The sequence below is a fragment of the Equus przewalskii genome, chromosome 1, assembly GCF_037783145.1.
Source record: "Equus przewalskii isolate Varuska chromosome 1, EquPr2, whole genome shotgun sequence".
NCBI lineage: Eukaryota > Metazoa > Chordata > Mammalia > Perissodactyla > Equidae > Equus > Equus przewalskii.
The window spans coordinates 94009396-94026210 of record NC_091831.1 but is presented as its reverse complement, the minus strand read 5'-3'; the positions used below and the strand labels follow the sequence as shown (position 1 = coordinate 94026210).

At 43.6% G+C, this 16815-nt stretch overlaps 1 non-coding gene across 1 annotated transcript; it reads right to left on the bottom strand.

Moving 5' to 3' along the window:
• Nucleotides 1-3245: 3245 nt before the first annotated feature.
• On the bottom strand, nucleotides 3246-3348 carry LOC139078355 (U6 spliceosomal RNA). Its single transcript, XR_011531290.1, has one exon. It is a non-coding gene; the product is annotated as a U6 spliceosomal RNA (small nuclear RNA).
• Between the last annotated feature and the right edge of the window lie 13467 nt (nucleotides 3349-16815).

Sequence of the window (16815 nt, the reverse complement as noted above, 5' to 3'; positions counted from 1 at the left end):
AGCTGAAAGAGTCTTTGTTTTCGAGAGCTTTTTGCTCATCTGGCCCTGCCCATGAAGACAGCCTTTTCCCAGCCAGCCCTCTCCCCACTCCAACCCCTGACAATTCTGGCAAGAGTAGCTCAGGCTGGTCCCGGAGCCCTCAGGTTAACTGAACAGTCACCCAACCTGGTAGTAAAAGCCACAAGGCCAGGGGGCAGGGAGGTGCCACAGTGACCTCGGCGGCTCCCCTCGGCCTGACGCCCTGATGCCCAGCTCCCAGCACTGGCTCAGCAGACCCACCTAGCTCTAGCCCCTCCACTCCCCTAGGGGCTGGGGCAAGAGGCTTCCCCTTGCTAGCCTCCTCCAGCTCCAAACCAAAGACAGCCTCCGCACAGCACCTGCTGAGGCCAGTGCTGGGGCTTCTTGCCTTGGGTCATCTCCTACTGCCTCCACTTGGGGAATGCTGAGGGGTTTGTCCTCCAGATCTTGGTGACATCAAATAGTCAACCATAACTTGGTTACGTCTTTAAGACAAGTGCAGTGGGCAGCCCTCTTGAGTCTTTATAGCCAAACTGAAACTGCAAGAAGCAGAATCTCTCATCACAGAGAGGACCACAGCCTCAGGCCCAATTTGCTAGCCTTTTTGTCTCCCAAGAGAAAGGAAGGGAAAAAGCCAGCATGGTAAGTGTTGGGATGAGGTGGTACTTCAGGCCAATAAAAGGAATTTATTGAAGAAACTTCTGGAATTTTTATGTTCTATCATAAAAATTCACGTAAATTTTATGTCATTCCATGATATAGCTATTATGTCTTTTTTCAAGATTTTTAAATGAAAAATTTCAAACATAATGATTTTTACTGTGAAAATCCCTATACCCATCACCCAGATCTACTATTAATATTTTAATATATTTGCTTTGTCACACATCTATCCATCTATCTGATGCGGGCTCAGCGAGCCGAGGAGTTGAAAGAAAGATTTCCTGGACTCTCAAGGTCTGGCAGTTAGTGCTCCTTTAGTCGGAGAATAGCATAGAGTAGCATGGGGACAGGACCTATGGGCAGTAAGAGCTGCAGCATGGGGACAGGATCCATGGGCAGTGAAGAGGTGCAATGGGTTGAGGGCAGGGCTAAATTTATAAGGCATAGGTATGTGAGTTATTTCTTTACAAGACAAAGGAAAGATCATGAAAAAAGTCGTTAAAATGGTATCAGTGCAGGTGTGGTCTGGTTTTTGCGTGGTCCTATAACTTTGGATCGGAATCAGGTCAGATCAGGTCAAGACATCCTACGCTTCACTTACAGGAGGATGATATATACCAGTAGGTAGGGCAGGACGCCTTGGGCATTTCTCCCTGGGGCAGCCTTGATCCTCATCATATCTATCCATCGATCCACTGTATTTTTTATGCATCTCAAAGTAAATTGCAGACTTCAGTACAGTTCTCCATAGTTACTTCAGTATGCCTATCTTTACCTAGAATTCATTATTTGCCTACAGTTTTTTGAGGTAAAATCTATAAGCAATGAAATGTAGAGTCTTAAGTATACATTTGCCAAATTTTGACTAATGCATAAACCTGTGCAACCCAACTCCTATCAGGATATGGAAGATTACCATCACCCCAGAAAGTTCCCTCTTGCTGCTCCCCATTCAATCCCCAGAGGAAACCACCGCTCTGATTTTTTGCCACCATGGGTTAGTTTTGCCTGTTCTAGAACTTTATATAAATCGAATCATACAGAATATACTCTTTTGTGTAAGGCTTGTTTCACTCAACATAATGGTTTTGAGAGTCACCCACATTGTTGCACATATCAGTAGTTTGTTCTCTTTTTATTTGGAGGAATATTCCCAATACAGCACTGTTACCCATTTTCCTATTGATGGACATCAGGGCTTTTTCCAGTTTGGAGATACTAAGAATAAAGCTGATATAAACATTCTTGTACAAGTCTTTTTGAAGACATGTACTTTCATTTCTCTCAGGTCAACACCGAGAAGTGGAACTGCTGGGTCGTAGAGTTTGTGTGTAATTAGTCGTAAAAGAACTGGACTTTTCCAAAGTGGTCACAACCATTGTACACTCCCACTAACAGTGTATGAGGTTCTGGTTGCTCCTTATCCTCACCAGTCTTTGGGGGCACGGGAGGTCAGTCGCTTAAATTTTAGCCATTCTGGGTTGTATGTAGTTGTATCTCATGCTGGTTTTAATTTGCACTGCCCTGGTTGTTAATGATATTGAGACTTTTTCATGTGCCTATTATCCATCCATATATCGACTTTTGGGAAACATGTGTGTTTCAAATCTTTTGCCAATTTTTTATTTGGGTTGTTTGCCTCTCTATTATTGAGTTGTAGAAATTCTTTATATATCCTGGATATCAGTTCTTTTCAGATATGTTTTGCAAAATTCTCCCCCCTCAAGTCTGTACCTTGCCTATTCCTTTATTTAACAATGTCTTTGATGAGAAAAAGCTTACGATATGGATGAAGTCTAGTTTATCACTTTTTAAATTTATAGTTATTGCTTTCTGTGTCCTGTCTAAGAAACGTTTCCTACCCTCAAGCCACAAAGATTCTGTTTTCTTCTAGAAGCTTTAGTGTTTTAGCTTTTATGTTTATATCTATGATGTTGAATTACTCTTTGTGTATGGTGTGAGGCAGGAGTTGAGGCTCATTTTTTCTATCTGGATATCCAGTTATTTCAGCCCCATTTATTGAAAAGACTTTCTTTCACCACTGGATTGCTTTGGCACTACAGTCAAACATCAAACGACTATATAAGTGTGGGTCTATTTCTCAGCTCTCTCTTCTGTCCCTTGATCTGTTTGTTGATCCTTATGATGGTACACGCTATATTAATCACTGTAGTTTTGTATTAAGTCTTGAAGCAAGGTAATATAAGTCCTTTACTTTCTTTTTCAAGATTGCTTTGGATATTCTAGGTCCTTTGCATTTCCATATAAATTTGAGAACAGCTTGTCAATTTCTACAAAAAAGTCTGTTGAGACGATGATTGCGATTGTGTTAAATCTATAAATCATTTGAGAATTAACAATATTGAGTCTTCCAAGCCATGAACATGGTACGTCTCTCGACGTATTTAGATCTTTTAAAAACTTCCCTCAGGAATGTTTTGTAGTTTCCAGTGTGAAAGTCTTGCACATCTTTTGTCAAATTTATACTTCACTATTTCCTGTTTATTGATGTTAGTGTAAACTGGATTGTTTTTTAAATTTCACTTTTCAATTATTTACTGCTAAAAAATATGGAACACTTCACAAATTTGCAAATCATCTTTGTGCAGGGACCAGGTTAATCTTCTGTATCATTCCAGTTTTAGTATATGGGCTGCCAAAGTGACATTATATGTCTTCTTAATAAAAATATAATATGAGAGGGTGGGGGGAGGTCGAAAGGGGTAAAGGTGCATATATGTGTGGTGATGGATAAAAACTAGACTATTGGTGGTGAGCACGATGCAGTCTATACAAAAACTAATATATAATAATGTACACCTGAAATTTACACAATGTTATAAGCCAATATCACCTCAATAAAATAATTTTTAAAAATTTAAGAAATGGAAAAAAAACACGATATGATCCACTCTTGTAAATTTTTAAGCAAAGATACACTCCAGGCAGGTAAGTCCCTTCTCTCCTGGGGCTTCTTGTCCCCCCAGCACACCGCCAAGGACCCCTCCTTGGGGCACTGTGGGGCCTCCGCCCAGGAGGACCTGCTCTGCTGGGTTGCCATCTGGCTGTCTCAGCCTGGATCCCTACGTGATCCATGACAAACTCCACACACTCACACCAGCCGTGATTCTGTAAAATGGTCCCCCGGTCCTAAAGCAGGGCATCCAAAATGCTTCCCGGGCCAGCGCCTGATTTATTGGGTCAGTCCTCACATCCATCCCTAAATATTACTGGAGAGGAGAGAGATAACCCCACCTCATGGACCTCAGGACAGCCAGAAAGAGTGAGAAGACAGACACATCCATCAGGCTCTTTAGAGTCCATTTCTAACCCTGCGGGCTGGCCATTTTGGGTCTTGGGGGGAAGGCAGTGCCTCCCCCAAAAGCTGCTAGCCTTAGCCTGCAGGCGCTCCTGGGGCATGCGGAAACCTCTCTTCGGCCTCAGATGAGACTCGCCTGACATGCTTTCTAAGCTAACCCACAGCTTCACTTCCTCTTTTGTTATTGTAGTTTATTATGTTGTGTAAATATATACAACATAAAATTTACCATTTTAACAGTTTTAAAGCAGACAGTTCAGTGGCATTAAGTACATTCACACTGTCGTGCAACCATCCCCACCATCCATCTCCAGAACTGTTTCGTCATCCCACGTGAGAGTTTCATCTTATAAAACATCTTTCTTCTGATCTTATGCTTTTGAAGAATGAATTAAAAGAGGATTCCCCAGCCCTCCGCTCCCAAACCACTTGGCAGCCCCAGGAGTCACAATGTGAGAGAAATCTTTCCTCGCGGTCCCTATCAGCTGGTCCATGCCTCCCTGGTTTAGCCCAGCTCAGGGCTGTGAGACTGCAGGTCCCCGCTCCTGAAGGGGGCGGTGGATTCCTGGGGGGATGGGGCCTCTGGGTTAGCTCCAGCCTTCCCTCTGCTCTGCCCATGGCTCCATTAGGGAGGCTGCAGTCCTGCCCACCCCCTCAATTATCTGGGGTCTCCATTCCTTCCCACTCTTCCACTCAGGACCCCACGGCTTTTCTGAGCATCTACAAGCCCCTCTGAGGGCAGTGAGGGGAATTTGAGACCTTTCCTCAAAAGCGAGGCTATCCTTCCTTGGGGAGAGCCTGAGGCTGATGGTCATCGGGGCAGAACTGCCCTGCCTGCGTGGCAGACTCGGGTTCTTCGCAGTATAACCGGCTTCAGAGAAGGAGTTTGATCTTCTAAGTCTCAGCCCTGTTCAGCAGCCCCAGGGCCCCCCGCCTGCTCTAGCCCCCTCTCCTGATGGGCTTCTGGGAGAAGCCTGGGCTGCTTCCTCCTTTTCTCTTTGGGTTCTCACATCCGTGAATGGATGGTTCCATTCCATTTCCATGGGACCCCAGGTGAGGGGTTTCTGGGCTCTGTGCAGTCCTGACAGGGCAGGCCTGGGCCATGCCTCACTGGCTTCAGAAAAGGGAGGGCCAGTCCCGCAGGGCTCTGGAATGTTCTGGCCCTGAGACATGGTTTGCCCAGGGGGTATTCCTGGGGTGAGAGTGGAGGTAGGGTTGGACAACAGAGTAGTGTCCCAGGCTTTGGGTTAGCAGGCGTCCAAGAGGTGACAGGGCAGAAGTGAGGCAAGCACAACTCAGGCTTACCCTGATACTTCTGCAGCCCACTCCACCCTCCACCACATCTCTGAGCCACAGTAAGTAGAGGGACTGCTCAATCAGCTGTGTGACATCCAGCAACTTACTTAATCTTTCTGAGCTGTAAAAATGGAGATTTAAAAAAATACTTACCCAGAAGGGTTTTTGGAAGATTAAATATGCATGCTTCGAGTGCAATGCCAGGCACTCAGCAAGTGTATGATAAACGTTCTTTTCCTTTCTGCTTGCTTCTCTACAACAGCTTTATGTGCATTGCTCTGGCTCTATCAAGGAAGGTAGGCAAGCTGGCAAGTCCCAGAAGGGACAAGGAAGCCACTGTTGCCTCTTCATGCCCAGAAATACTGCCACAAATGGATGGCTCCCCCCAGGGGCCACCAGTAACACGGAAGCACTGAGACCCTGGACAGAATGGACACTGGGGCAAACGTCTGCTGTAGAGAAGAAACAATGTCCCCGGAAGACCTGCCCCTCACCCTGACCCTCCAAGGACATATGTTCTTCGCGTCAGTAAAAATTCCCAGACGTGGGACCTCAAGACTCCCCGTCCAACTGGACCTGGAGTTGTCCAGATACCCCAGCTGCTTTCTCAAAGGAGGGGAAGGACATTTTCGTCCTCATCACCCTCAGACAGAAACCAGAGTCTTAGAGCGAGGAGGGAGTTACTCCCATGCCCAGGCCCCGCTCCAATCCACTTCACTTAGAATCTTTGGCGCTGGCGCCAGCTGTAGGTATGTTTTTAAAGCCCTCAGCTGCTTCTAATATGAAACCAGGGTTAAGAACTGCTGGTCTAGTCCAACCTTCTTATTGTAAAGATAAAAACACACAGGGGAAAAAAACAACCCCACAAAAGCTAAAAGAAAGAAAATTTAAAGTGACAGCATGTAGCGCAAAGAAGCTGCCCCAAAGAGGAAGCCTACTATTATTTCATTATTTCTGTGATTGCTCTAGACAGGGCTGGCTTCACGGACATGTGACTTGTACAGTCGCACAGGCTCTCATGCTCACAAGGGCCCCGTGCTTGGCTGAATGCTCTGCTGTTCTGAAATTTTTAATTTTTTTAACAAGCGGTCCCACATTCTCACTTTGCTCTGGGCCTTGTAGGCTATGTAGCTGGTGCTGGACCTCCATCACAAGATCTTAAAAGCAGAGTGGGTTATCAGCCCGTTAAAGAAAGATGAGGCTCCTACTCAGGGCTCTGAGGCTTGCTGGTGTGAGGCTGGCCAGGGCCTCCGTTGCCCAAGGAATGAGGTGTCCTCGCATCTCCTGAGGGGAGCAGGGCAAGAGCTTTAGTGCTCCCTCTTATCAGCTGTCAGAGGCCCACTGAGCCTCAGTTCCCTCATCTGCAAAGAAGAGGAAGTAATGCCTGCCTTGCAGCATTACTGTGAGCAGTGCCCAGATCACGACTGCCCACTAGGTGCTGGAAATATGTGACTTCCCTTCCCTTTACTGCGAAAAGGGGGAAGCATTCTTCCCCAAAAGAATGAGACCCATGTGCTCCACGTACAGCCTTGTCAGTCACCCAAGGTCCTTTTTCTCCCCGAGAGGCCCAACTAGAATTACTTCCCAGACTTTGCTCTTCTCACGGCCAACTAAAGACCACAGTTCTGGGGAAAGGTTTCTGCTGCAGTGGGGCACGCGAGCTTCAGGGCCCTAGTGAGCGGGGTCACTACTACTGCCCTCTCGTGGCAGTTTATCTGTATCTGCACACATTCCAAAAATCCTTCAGGGAAATAAATGCCTGATAACATACTACAATTCAATTAAAAAAATAATTTATTGCTACTCTGCTAGGCACTAAGGACACAAAGATAAAACACAGTTCTTGCCTTCTAAGAACGCACAGTTTAGAGAACGAAGCAAACTGTTAAAGAGATAGCTTGAATACAGCACAATGTGATGTTACAATCAAAACGATGAGTCCTGACTTCTGGTTCCAAACAAAATGGAGTGGATGCATTTATTCCTATTCTTCCTGCTAAGTAAAGCTAAAAAGCCCTGGACTTTCTACATAAACAAACATCAGAAGTCTCTGAAAGGTTGAGAAGAGGCAGACTGGCTGGGGATCTGGAGACTCAAGGAATGACATGGCAGTGAGGTTTTTTCCCTTTTATATCCCAAGTAGATACTGGAGAATGTGACAACCTAATACAACCAATGGATGCAGACGACAGAAACCCCAAGAAAAGTCTGCTCTCTCTAGTCAAAAGATCAGGAAAGGGGCAGACTAGCAAGACAGAAAACTTTTAGACAATCATCAATCCAGTCCAGCCAAACTCCAAGAAAAACTACAGCCCAGCCCCATCAGCAAAGGTTGAGTGGGGGCCCACACTTCCACCCTCACGGGCATAATGAGGCCACCCCTTCTCCTGCCAGGGAAGGCCAAGTGGGGAGTCCGGGCTTCTATCCCGGCCCGGCTGTAATGAGGCCCCCCTCCTGCAGTGTCAGCCGAGGCCAGCTGGAGAACCTGGACTTCCACATCCATCAGGCAGAAGCAAGATGCCCTCCCTACCCCTGCTGGGGTGAGGTCAGAGGAGGCCTAGTGGAGAAAGAGGACTTTCACCGCCACCCAGCAGGGATGCAGCCCCACCCCCACACCACCCAGTGTCAGTGGAGGCCACAGGGGGCCAGGTGGAAGTGGCACGACATTTTTCAAGTGATGGAAAAAAAAGAACTGTCCACGCAGAAATCCATATCAGTGAAAATATCCTTCAGGAATAAAGGGAAAATTAAGACATTCTCAGATGAAGGAAAATTAAGGAATTTACCGCCAGCAGACTTACCCTAAGAGAATGGCTAGTAGAAGTTTTGAAACAGGAAGGAAATGATAAAAGAAGGCATCTTGAAACAATGGGAAGGAAGAAAGAACAATGGACAGAGTTTTAAAAAACGGGTAAATTCAATAAGCTTTCTTTCTCTTCTTGTTTTCTATATTATGTTTGATGGTTAAAGCAAAAATTATTACATTGTCTAATGTGGTTATCAATATTTGTAAAGGAAATATTTAAGACAATTATAAGGGAGGGAAGGTAAAAGGACTTAGAGGGAGGTAATATTTCTATAATTACTACATTACACTTCATCAATAGACTGTGGTAAGTTATACATATATAATGTAATACTTAGACAAAACACTAAAAAAATCTATACAAAGAAATACACTAAAAAATACAATTGATAAATCAAAATGGAATTTAAAAAAAATGTTTAACCCACAGGGAAGCAGGGGGGAAAAAAAGAAAACCAAAAAACAAAAAATAAAATGGCACACTTAAGCCCTAATAATCACTAATTACATTAAATGCAGATAGTCTAAACGCATCAATTAAAAGACAGAGATTGGCAGAATAGATTTTGTAAAATGACTCAATGAGATGTTACTTAAAGAAACTCACTTCAAATGTAATGACATAGGTAGGTCGCCAATAAAAACATGAAACAAGATACGCCATGCAAACATTAAAGAAAGCAAGAGGGGCCATAAGGAGAGCAGATAAAGTACCTTAGAGCAAAGAAAATCACCAGTTATAGAGAGGGCTATTACACAGTGACAAAAGAGTCAACCATCAAGAAGACATAATTCTAAACGTGTTTGTGTCAAACAACAGAGATTAGCCCTGAGCTAACTACTGCCAATCCTCCTCTTTTTGCTGAGGAAGACTGGCCCTGAGCTAACATCTGTGCCCATCTCCCTCTACTTTATACGTGGGATGCCTACCACAGCATGGTGTGCCACGCGGTGCCATGTCTGCACCCGGGATCCAAACTGGTGAACCTGGGGCCGCCAAAGCGGAACGTGCGCACTTAACTGGTGTGCCACTGGCCGGGTCCCCAGCCCCCTGGTCATTTTTAAACGTACAGTTCAGTAGTGTCAACCATATTCACCTTGTTGTGTAACAACTTCCCAACTCATTTTATGAGGCCAGTGTTACCTGATACCAAAGCCAGACATATATATTACAAGGAAAGAAAGCTATTGACCAACATTCCTCATGAATAGAGATGCAAAAATCTTTAAAATATTAGCAAATAGAATTCATCAATTTATAAAGAGAATTATAAACTATGACCAACTGAGACTTATTTCTGGTATGCAAGGCTGATTCAACATTAAAAAATCAGTCAATGTAATCCACCATATAAACAAACAAAAATCACATGATCATATCATTAGGTGCAGAAGCATTTGACAAAATTCAACACCCATTTATGATAAAAACTCTTAGAAAACAAGAGTAAAGGAGAAATTTTTCAACTTGACAGAGAACATCTACAAAACAGCTAACAACATACTTAATGGCAAAAAGTTAAATGCCTTCCTTCTAAGATCAGAAACAGGGGCCAGCCCAGTGGCATAGTGGTTAAGTTTGCACACTCCACTTCGGCGGCCTGGGGTTCGCAGGTTTGGATCCTGGGCGCAGACCTAGCACTGTTCATCAAGCGACACTGTGGCAGCATCTCACATAAAAAAAGAGAGGAAGACTGGCACAGATGTTAGCTCAGGGCCAATCTTCCTCACCAAAAAAAGAAAAAACATGGGGCCAGCCTGGTGGCATAGTGGTTAAATTTTCACGCTCCACTTCAGTGGCCCGGGTTCATGGGTTCAGATCCCAGGCATGGACCTATACCACTCAACAAGTCATGCTGTGGTGGCATCCCACATACAAAAACAGAGGAAGACTTGCAATGGATGTTAGCTCAGGGCCAATCTTCCTCACCAAATAAGTAGGAGGACTCACTCCACATGATTTTAAAATTTATTATATGGCTACAGTAGTCAAGACTGTGTGGTATTGGAAGACGGACAGAAACACAGATCAATGGAACAGAATAAAGAAACCAAAATAGACCATACAAATATGCCCAATTGATTTTTTTTTTGTAGCTCACAGATATTTTTTTACTATGATAAAATGTAGATAATATAAAATTCACCATTTAAAAAATTGTAGTAAAATATACATAATATAAAGTTTATCATTTTTAAGTGTCCAGTTCAGTGGCATTCAGGGCACTCACATTGTTGTGCAACCACCACCAGCCTTCATCTCCAGAACTTTCCTCGTCTTCCCAGACTGAACCTCCGTACTCATTAAGCAGTAACTCCCACTCCCCCTCCCCCCACCCCCCGGCAACCACCATTCTGCTTTCTGTCTCTATGACTTTGACTGCTATAGGGACCTCGTGTCAGTGGAGCCATACAGTACACAGTCCCTTTGTGACTGGCTTATTTCACTTAGCATCACGTCTTCAAGGATTGGTTTTTTATAAGGGTGCCAAAGCAATTCGATGAAGAAAGGATAGTGCTTTCAACAAATGGTGCTGGACCATTTGAATATCCATAGACAAAAAAATGAACCTCGATCTATGATTATTTCAAAATAAAAAATGAAAAAAAACCATGTTATCAGCCAAACCATACTGATCTCACACAACGGGAAGAGGGACTGGGTGTGTGCAATAATCATTCCCACTTACGAGGGGAGAGAAGAGGAGGGGCACAGCACTTTGAGCCACAGTGATACCAAGATCTTGGTAGGAAGAGATTTGGAGCTCCCTTCAACTGAGGGTGATTTCTTCCCCTGATTAGGTCAGTTTCTGCTCCCTGGGCATAGCTATTCAGGCCAGACTCCTGGTTTTCCTTTCTCTTGCCTGACTTCACTTGTAGGTCCATAAGAGGTTACGGCTTTCTTGGGGTCTTACCATCTATTACACTCTATGTAAGATCCTGTAGGTCCGTACGTCATTATTTTCATCCAAACAAATACTATTTTTCTCAGTTCAAGCTTTGTGACTTTTTTGGTGCCAAACACACACATATACACACAGAGGCAATTTTTAAATCTATTTGATTGCATTGAGCTCCAAGTGTAATTAGACGTGTCCTCAATTCATTCTGGCTATTTTTTCTCTCTCTCATCTTGATTAAAATATCTTGAGCTTAGAGACAGCCCTGATGATGGCCTAGTGGTTAAAGTTCAGAGCTCTTACTGCTTCAGGGGCCCAGGTTCGGTTCCTGGATGCAGAACCACACAACTGGTCTGTGAGTAGCCATGCTGTGGCAGCAGCTCATATAGAAGAACCAGAAGGACTTACAACTAGGATATACAACCATGCACTGGGGCTTTAGGGGGAAAAAAAAGAGAAAAGAGGAAGATTGGCAACAGAGGTTAGCTCAAAGCGAATCATTCCTGCCAAATATACATACATATATATATGTATCGCCATATATCTATATATATATCTTGAGCTTATTAGTTGTGGCAAAAGCACACACTTTTTTTTTTTTTATATTCTGGAACAGTTCAGCCAACTGAAAACAGGTGTAATCCAATTATTACTTTAAACCAAAAGTATGAAAGCCACAGCCCAGGTTAGATTTTTGCTTTCTTTCAATATGCTTTTTTTTTTTTTTCTGGTAGAAAGTCTATGCTGTTGGATTGTTCTTGAATTTTTCCAATAAAAAAAATGTAATGGGAACACAGAAACGGCTGTGTTCATTCTGTCTGGGGAACGCAGGAAGAGCAAGAAAGAAGGTACAGCCAGGCCCCTCAGCATGACCCAACGCTGTGAGCATGTTCCCCTGGCTGTCTTGCTCTCACTCTGCAACAGCCATTTCCAACCTTCTGTTTCCTCTGACTCCCACGCATTTATCTACCCCCGCACTCAGCCCTGCCTCCTTCCTCAGAAAAAGTTAAAACCATCAGATGAGAAACCCTCAGCTGTGAGCACCCAACAAGAGACCTGCCTTCTGCAGCTGCAGAGTCCTCTTACCACGGAGAGGCTGCCTCCTCCCACTTCAGGATAACAACCCCCTGTATTAAATCCTTGTTTCAAATACCTACAGTGGTCTCTGAGTTCTGCACTGAACCCATGACCCTTTTTACCAAGGCTCCCGGATCATCTGCAGTACCTGGATTTTAATCCCTTACAGCTCTGTCTATCCCCTAAACTGACCCCATCTCCCACTCTTTCTTGACCAGCCCTATGGTGTCTTCTGGATGGCAGTGTACCATTAACAAACTCTCCTATGTCCTCAGCCTCTACCCTGAATATTCCCTTCTCCTCCGCCCTGTTGGAAACTGGCTAATCCCTGCAGACAGCACTTCCCCTGGAGCCTCCTCAAGTAAGGGCTACTGTCCCTGTCACACCCCTCATTCCACTTGGCCTGGAGGTGGGGGTGGCTGTCCTCCTTTCCCCTCCTCCATAAAGCCCCAGCCACTTTGAAATAATTTACATAAGACTACACCCTGTCTTCTTGTAACAGTCACCTGCAGATCTCTTCTTCATTCACTGAACATCTTGGCCACTGGCTTACTCTCTCTCTCCACCACTGCCCTGTCATCATTCTTGATAACTTCAGCATCTGTGTAAATGACCCATCCAACACCATACCTTTCAGTTGATCGTGACAGTCTCCTCCAATTTCCCAGCCTCCCTTGCAGCTATGGGTCGCCATGTGACCCATTTCAGTCCAATGAGACTGAAGTCAATATCTGAAGGTAGGAGTGGTTTCTGTGAAAGCTTAGCTTTCCTGCTGGGGGATATGCTCTCCTCTCTACCTTGAATACCAACGGGGCGTATGCAGCTTTCTTGTGATTATGAGCATGTGGAAAAAGCAGAAGCATGGCACACTTGTCAGTTCTGACATCATTCAACCAATGAACCCACACCAACACTACTGATATCCAATCTTCTTGCTATGTAAAGGGGAAAAAGTTCCATTTGTTTAAACTGTTGTGGTCAAATTTTCTGTCCTTGCAGCTGAAATAATTTCTAATCTACAACCTCTCCCTAGTGCACATCCTCAGACCCCTCACCCTTCTCTTTCACTAGTGGTTCTTGCCCAGCAACACCAAATCCTGGTGTGTCTGGGGCTGCTAGTTATTCCCCAATACCCATTCTCCTTTTTCCCTTTAGTAATAGAACCCTAAGGCTGTCACAGAGACCATGGTCTTCAGCATAAAGAGATCCTCCCAGAGACAGAGCCACTGCACAGCTGCAATCATCTCCCTCCCCTCCCTGTTTCTGTGTCATCAGATTTTCACTCACATTCTTCCCCTGGGCTGCCAAAGCGGAGTGCGCGAACTCAACCACTACCCACCACCCCAAGATTCTCATTCGCTTTTGATCATTCCCAACTATATACAAACACTGTAACGTATCTTTTAAAAAAAATTATATCAATTTTTTTGGTGAGGAAGATTGGCCATGAGCTAACATCTGTTGCCAGTCTTCCTCTGATTTTTTTTCTCCCCAAAGCCCGCCAGTGCATAATTGTATATCCTAGTTGCAGGTTCTTCTACTTCCTCTATGTGGGATGCTGCCTCAGCATGGCTTGATGAGCAGTGCTAGGTCTGTGCCCAGGATCCAAACCAGCAAACCCCTGGCCCCTGAATTGGAGTATGCAAACTTAACCACTTGGCCACAGGGCTGGACTCTGTAATGTATCTTAAAAAAAAAAAAAAAAAAAAACTTTTTCTAAACTCCTCATCTCCCCTGGTTACCACACCTTATTTCTCTCCTTTATAACAATTTTGTTGGCCACTGAGAGATAGTGAAGTGGGTGTCATGGTTAGAGTGTTTTGTCAAAACTTGCAGAATGGGTGAAAGTGGTTTGAAAGTAAATGCCAGAGACAACAGTGGAGCACTCTTTTGAGAAATGTTCATTGCCAACACTCCTGATGGCAGAGAGAACGAAATCGTACAAAAAGATGGACACTGATGATTGATTGAAAAGCAATTCAGAAGAGTGAGATCCTGGATGTGAAGTCTTAGGAATACCTTAGCCAATTAATTTTGCTTATCTTCTCTTTTTCTTTCATACGTGCAAGAGTGATAAATGATTTTTGAAAAAATTATGTCTACAGAAATCTAAAGGAGCTCTTTCAAATATAAATCAAAACGTTCCAAGTGACTAGAAAGCATTGTGTTACTGCAATTGGCTGAATTTGTCTCTTTCAGTGTAACATAAAATAATGGGTATCTTACAATCTATGTATTGTTTTACAGCTGACAAACTACAAAAACCTAGTTAAATGTTTACCTTCTCTATGAAATCTCTGCAGAACACCACCCCATACATAGTGATTACTCAATAAACTAGCTATTGCTCTGATGATGATATTCTCCAGTGAGGGGATGGTGGGGCCAGTTTCTCAGTATTTAATTGGACAGTTCAGTGCCTTAGGCTTTTCTCTGGTAAGACACAAAAAAAATCAAAAACAGACATTTCCTATTTATCACTAATGCCCACAGTGTCACATTTCCTTTACCTGCCTGGTGCCTAAGGGCATCCAGATTTTCCACCTGTGATAAAATGCTTCTCACACTCTCCCCCTTCGCAGTCCAGTGTTAGGGTCGCATATCTGCCACACTAACTCACTGGGATGGTTTCTTCCTTTTGGCAATACTAAACATTCAGTTTATCGTTAGATTATCTCTAAAGCATTATGTATTGTTGCTTTTAATTCCCTCTAGGGTCAAATATTAAGGCTTATTCTTTCTTTACATCCATCTCTCACTGCCACTAAGAGCAGGCAGATAGGCAATAACTTTTCACTAAATAAAGGGTAGAAACAAGGGAGAGAAAGGGAAACAAATATCAAATGAATATTTAAGGGAGATTGTTGATCTGGGGAGATTATATAGCCAGATCTCTGTCATTGTTCTAAACAAAGATCTAACCAGTCAACTTCACTCTTAAAAAGTGTTCTGAGTCTTTCCTTATGAAGCTGATTTTTCAATCTAGGTTTCAGGCATTGTACCCTGGGAACTTACTTTTCGGATTCTGAATTTGATTCCATTCATGGCTCTGCTGTGTATGTAATCATGGAGAAGATTCTTAATTGCTCTGAGCCTCAGTTGCTTCTATTTGTAAAAGAAAGAGCTTAATAATAACTCTTAAGAAGTGAGCTTGGAGGATAAGGGAGCAAACTCCTGTCTCAGGGCCTTTGTACTTGCTGTTTCCTCTTCCTGGAACCCTCTTCTCAAAGACGTCCACAGGGCTCTCTCCCTTCCCTCCAAGTGTCTTTATTGAAATATCACCTCACTGAGGCTTCCTGACCATCCCACCTGAAACGGCACAGCCCCACCCACTCCTTACCCCCTTTTTCTGCTTAACTTTTCTCCTTAGCCCTTAATAAAAGATACCATATCTTTTACTTATTTATTTTATTATTTGGCTCCCCCTACTGGAATATAAGCTTCCTGAAGGGAGGGATATTTATCTATTTTGTTCCCTGTAATGACTATTTGTTGAATGAATGATAAACAACACAACAGGTGTGGACGTTTTTAACAAGTGCCAGACACATTAAGATTAACATGCTTTTTGCTCTAAAATGACCGTGGGTGGATCCAGAATGTTATTTATTTTATTCGTGGACAAACTACACAATATCAGCAGTGGTCTTTCTTGAAACAATTGGCTCAGAGAATCCCAAGATTGGAAGGAAATTTAAAGGTGGGCCACTGCTGGCTGGAGAGAGTTTAAATTCTTCTCTGCTTTTATCAACAATAACAGGAACTGCTCCCATCTAGTGTCACAAGCTTATGTACTGTTGAGGGTTCTTCTGTTTGCAACAAGGGGATTCCTTTTATTTATTAAGGATATTTCCCCTGAATGTAAAAGTAATATAGAAATGGAGAATTGTAGAAAATTTAGACAATTCATTAAAGTGTAAAGAAAATTATGATTAAACATCACAATCTCACCACCCAGACACAATCAAAGACGACTTCCAGTACACAGTATTATCTTGACATTAAAAAAATATACATATAGATAGAAAATTCGGAGATCTCACTGCATGTGCTGTTTTGCACTCTTTTTTCCCCATCTAACATTACGTATAAAAACATTATTTTAAAAAGCTGCACGATGTTCCCCTCGGGGGTGTACCATACCTTATTAATCTTTCCCATTCAAGCTGTTTCCAATTTTTCTCAAGTCAAATAAACTCTATAACGTACATACGACTTTTATCTGGATCTCTGATTACCTTCTTCAGAGAAACTCCTATAAGTTACTGGTGCAAAGGGAGTTAACTTTTGATTTTTAATAATTGTTTCTTAAATGACAGAAAATCAAAGCCTTCACCATCAGATTTTACTCCACTGAAAGGCTGGGGTGGCTTCCAACCAGTTCGATTCAACCATCCCAAATTCCCTTCTGCCTGCAGACCGCACTCACGGCTGCGCACAGTCGCCCAAACGCCAGCCTCCTTCCCAGAAGCGAAACTTCACGACACGCCCCCGAAGCACCATCTCTTTAAATTTTAAAACAAGGGCCCGGGCCAATGAATGTCAAGTTTCTCTCGGAGCTGACCGCCCCGCCCACAGTCACACACTCCACCAATCAAGAAGGGGCTTGCTCCACCGCCCTTCCAATCAGCGTCAAGGATGGAAGTTGCCCACGTAACACACGTAAGGCAAGCGACCAATAGGAGCTGACCTTGGGAGTTGGCTCCGCCAATGGCAGCAGCTCTTGAAGAGCGCGG